The sequence below is a fragment of the Syngnathus scovelli genome, unplaced genomic scaffold (genome assembly GCF_024217435.2).
Source record: "Syngnathus scovelli strain Florida unplaced genomic scaffold, RoL_Ssco_1.2 HiC_scaffold_47, whole genome shotgun sequence".
In the NCBI taxonomy this organism is placed as follows: domain Eukaryota; kingdom Metazoa; phylum Chordata; class Actinopteri; order Syngnathiformes; family Syngnathidae; genus Syngnathus; species Syngnathus scovelli.
Genome location: NW_026061570.1, coordinates 82,501 through 87,500, shown reverse-complemented (window position 1 = coordinate 87,500; position 5,000 = coordinate 82,501). Strand labels below are relative to the sequence as shown.

Genomic DNA, 5,000 nt, shown 5'->3' with positions numbered 1-5,000 from the left:
AAGAAGAATTTGATCACAGGTTTGCAGACTTCAAGACACACAGAGCCACTTTTAACATTTTTGCTGACCCCTTCTCCTTTGATGTTGAGGATGCCCCCCCTGTTCTGCAGATGGAGCTAATTGACCTGCAGTGCAATACTGAACTCAAAGCCAAGTTCAGGGAAGTGAGTGGAAGAACAGTGGAGCTTGGACAATTTTTGAGAGAACTGCCCCCCAGCTTCCCTGAGCTTTCCAGGATGTTCAAGCGGACCATGTGCCTTTTTGGCAGCACCTATCTGTGTGAAAAGCTCTTCTCCACAATGAACTTCAATAAGTCAAAGTACAGGTCCAGAATTAAAGATGAGCATCTTAAAGCCATACTGAGGGTCTCAGTTGCCTCCTCCCTCAAGCCAAATGTGGCTCAGCTGTGTGAGAGGAAGCGTTGCTAAGTCTCTGGCAGCAAGGAGTAGGAGGAAGTAGAAATGAAGCCTATGTTCTGAAGAACTTTTCCTGTTCTGCATGTTCTAACTGTTAATTTGTTCAAATTGAGAAGATTGGATCAGTTGACCTTTTTTATGGATTACTTTTGTGGATTACGATTTGATGCGGCCCAGCCTCACCCAGACTCTACCTCCAGCGGCCCCCAGGTAAATTGAGTTTGAGACCCCTGATGTACAGTGAATAAAGAGCATGGCTCCCTGTGAACTCAAAGCAGCAGTCTTTACTTGTAAAAGATCCCAGCACAACACATTGTGCTTCCATGTAGTGTTTTTACCTTTTTCATGACATTTATTTTGATACAGCCAAATGCAGGTTTTGTGCACTTCACTTTTCCGTTGGGCATTCGCGTAGAACCCTATTCCAGTTACGGCCAGATTCTTTTAGACTAGTGGTCCCCAAACTTTCTTGAGCCACGGACCGGCTACGCGTCAGAAATATTTTTGCGGACCTGCCTTTATATATATAAATAAACAATAAATCTATATAAATAAATACTACATTTATAATAAGTATATATACCGTATTTGCCGGTGTATTGGTCGACCATTTTCGATCCAAAATCGACCGAAAAAAATCGACCTCGACTTATACACCGAGTCATAAAATTTAACTTCGTATTCATCGCTTCAAATGTGATGGTAACCAAGGCCGACACTCGAGCTCGCCGGCCGCTGGAAGTCGAATGAGGCGCCGCGACCACCTCCGCGGTGCTTATAAACAGCCGATCCGCTCGGCGGGGGCTATTTTCGGCCACTTGGCTCGTGCGCACGGCCTCCCGGATGTGCCGGGCGGGTGCGCGAGCTCGCCGGCCGCTGGAAGTCGAATGAGGCGCCGCGACCACCTCCGCGGTGCTTATAAACAGCCGATCCGCTCGGCGGGGGCTATTTTCGGCCACTTGGCTCGTGCGCACGGCCTCCCGGATGTGCCGGGCGGGTGCGCGAGCTCGCCGGCCGCTGGAAGTCGAATGAGGCGCCGCGACCACCTCCGCGGTGCTTATAAACAGCCGATGCGCTCGGCGGGGGCTATTTTCGGCCACTTGGCTCGTGCGCACGGCCTCCCGGATGTGCCGGGCGGGTGCGCGAGCTCGCCGGCCGCTGGAAGTCGAATGAGGCGCCGCGACCACCTCCGCGGTGCTTATAAACAGCCGATCCGCTCGGCGGGGGCTATTTTCGGCCACTTGGCTCGTGCGCACGGCCTCCCGGATGTGCCGGGCGGGTGCGCGAGCTCGCCGGCCGCTGGAAGTCGAATGAGGCGCCGCGACCACCTCCGCGGTGCTTATTAACAGCCGATCCGCTCGGCGGGGGCTATTTTCGGCCACTTGGCTCGTGCGCACAGCCTCCCGGATGTGCCGGGCGGGTGCGCGAGCTCGCCGGCCGCTGGAAGTCGAATGAGGCGCCGCGACCACCTCCGCGGTGCTTATAAACAGCCGATCCGCTCGGCGGGGGCTATTTTCGGCCACTTGGCTCGTGCGCACGGCCTCCCGGATGTGCCGGGCGGGTGCGCGAGCTCGCCGGCCGCTTGAAGTCGAATGAGGCGCCGCGACCACCTCCGCGGTGCTTATTAACAGCCGATCCGCTCGGCGGTGGCTATTTTCGGCCACTTGGCTCGTGCGCACGGCCTCCCGGATGTGCCGGGCGGGTGCGCGAGCTCGCCGGCCGCTTGAAGTCGAATGAGGCGCCGCGACCACCTCCGCGGTGCTTATAAACAGCCGATCCGCTCGGCGGGGGCTATTTTCGGCCACTTGGCTCGTGCGCACGGCCTCCCGGATGTGCCGGGCGGGTGCGCGAGCTCGCCGGCCGCTGGAAGTCGAATGAGGCGCCGCGACCACCTCCGCGGTGCTTATAAACAGCCGATCCGTTCGGCGGGGGCTATTTTCGGCCACTTGGCTCGTGCGCACGGCCTCCCGGATGTGCCGGGCGGGTGCGCGAGCTCGCCGGCCGCTGGAAGTCGAATGAGGCGCCGCGACGACCTCCGCGGTGCTTATAAACAGCCGATCCGCTCGGCGGGGGCTATTTTCGGCCACTTGGCTCGTGCGCACGGCCTCCCGGATGTGCCGGGCGGGTGCGCGAGCTCGCCGGCCGCTGGAAGTCGAATGAGGCGCCGCGACCACCTCCGCGGTGCTTATAAACAGCCGATCCGCTCGGCGGGGGCTATTTTCGGCCACTTGGCTCGTGCGCACGGCCTCCCGGATGTGCCGGGCGGGTGCGCGAGCTCGCCGGCCGCTGGAAGTCGAATGAGGCGCCGCGACCACCTCCGCGGTGCTTATAAACAGCCGATGCGCTCGGCGGGGGCTATTTTCGGCCACTTGGCTCGTGCGCACGGCCTCCCGGATGTGCCGGGCGGGTGCGCGAGCTCGCCGGCCGCTGGAAGTCGAATGAGGCGCCGCGACCACCTCCGCGGTGCTTATAAACAGCCGATCCGCTCGGCGGGGGCTATTTTCGGCCACTTGGCTCGTGCGCACGGCCTCCCGGATGTGCCGGGCGGGTGCGCGAGCTCGCCGGCCGCTGGAAGTCGAATGAGGCGCCGCGACCACCTCCGCGGTGCTTATAAACAGCCAATCCGCTCGGCGGGGGCTATTTTCGGCCACTTGGCTCGTGCGCACGGCCTCCCGGATGTGCCGGGCGGGTGCGCGAGCTCGCCGGCCGCTGGAAGTCGAATGAGGCGCCGCGACCACCTCCGCGGTGCTTATAAACAGCCGATCCGCTCGGCGGGAGCTATTTTCGGCCACTTGGCTCGTGCGCACGGCCTCCCGGATGTGCCGGGCGGGTGCGCGAGCTCGCCGGCCGCTGGAAGTCGAATGAGGCGCCGCGACCACCTCCGCGGTGCTTATAAACAGCCGATCCGCTCGGCGGGGGCTATTTTCGGCCACTTGGCTCGTGCGCACGGCCTCCCGGATGTGCCGGGCGGGTGCGCGAGCTCGCCGGCCGCTGGAAGTCGAATGAGGCGCCGCGACCACCTCCGCGGTGCTTACAAACAGCCGATCCGCTCGGCGGGGGCTATTTTCGGCCACTTGGCTCGTGCGCACGGCCTCTCGGATGTGCCGGGCGGGTGCGCGAGCTCGCCGGCCGCTGGAAGTCGAATGAGGCGCCGCGACCACCTCCGCGGTGCTTATAAACAACCGATCCGCTCGGCGGGGGCTATTTTCGGCCACTTGGCTCGTGCGCACGGCCTCCCGGATGTGCCGGGCGGGTGCGCGAGCTCGCCGGCCGCTGGAAGTCGAATGAGGCGCCGCGACCACCTCCGCGGTGCTTATAAACAGCCGATCCGCTCGGCGGGGGCTATTTTCGGCCACTTGGCTCGTGCGCACGGCCTCCCGGATGTGCCGGGCGGGTGCGCGAGCTCGCCGGCCGCTGGAAGTCGAATGAGGTGCCCGACCACCTCCGCGGTGCTTATAAACAGCCGATCCGCTCGGCGGGGGCTATTTTCGGCCACTTGGCTCGTGCGCACGGCCTCCCGGATGTGCCGGGCGGGTGCGCGAGCTCGCCGGCCGCTGGAAGTCGAATGAGGCGCCGCGACCACCTCCGCGGTGCTTATAAACAGCCGATCCGCTCGGCGGGGGCTATTTTCGGCCACTTGGCTCGTGCGCACGGCCTCCCGGATGTGCCGGGCGGGTGCGCGAGCTCGCCGGCCGCTGGAAGTCCAATGAGGCGCCGCGATCTCCTCCGCGGTGCTTATAAAGTGCCGATCCGCTCGGCTTGGAGCTATTTCCGGCCTCCCGTTGGTGCCGGGCGGCGTGCGCGAGCTCGCCGGCCGTGATCTCCTCCGCGGTGCTTATAAACAGCAGCATGCGCACGGCCTCCCAGAATTTGAACACATTTCGTCAATAAATTTCGCATATTGAATTTTGAAGTTTAATATAATGCAACAATTGAGCTCGACTTATACAAAGGATATATCATAAAATCGTAAATTTCCGTCGAATTTTAGGGGGTCGACTTATACACCGAGTCGACCTGTACACCGGCAAATACGGTAAATACGATTAAATAAAATGATACGACTGGCATAAAAACAAATATAAACCACATAAAAATAAAAGTCACCATTACGTTGAATTATTGGGAGCACCGAGCTTGTTTCTCAGAAACGAGCCGGTCCCATCCAGGCGTAATCGGAGACAATGAAACCCGAAGTGGTTAAGGTTTGTCTTTTAATGCAGGATGCTTGGTCTCCATGTGCCGAAGCAGTTTTGAAGGCTTCATTGGCTCGCTCGCGTTTCAGGGGCGATTGTGTCTATTAAATGCAAAATGTTGGGTCACCTCACGGCTTACGGCCATACTACCCTGAGAACGCCCGATCTCGTCCGATCTCGGAAGCTAAGCAGGGTTGGGCCTGGTTAGTACTTGAATGGGAGACCGCCTGGGAATACCAGGTGCTGTAAGCTTTTTCTTTTTCTTATGTGCACTTCAATCGTTTAAGAAGCTATTTTTTACAACACCCATCACGAATGGCATCCGGAAACAGCAAGCCTAATTTAAACTCCGACATTGAAACTATAACACGAGTTTGAAAGCTATATT

At 59.5% G+C, this 5,000-nt stretch overlaps 1 non-coding gene across 1 annotated transcript; it reads left to right on the top strand.

The window, feature by feature from the left end:
* Positions 1 to 4,745: 4,745 nt before the first annotated feature.
* Positions 4,746 to 4,864, top strand: LOC125968241 (5S ribosomal RNA). The gene has a single exon (XR_007481158.1). It is a non-coding gene; the product is annotated as a 5S ribosomal RNA (ribosomal RNA).
* The last annotated feature ends 136 nt before the right edge of the window (positions 4,865 to 5,000 follow it).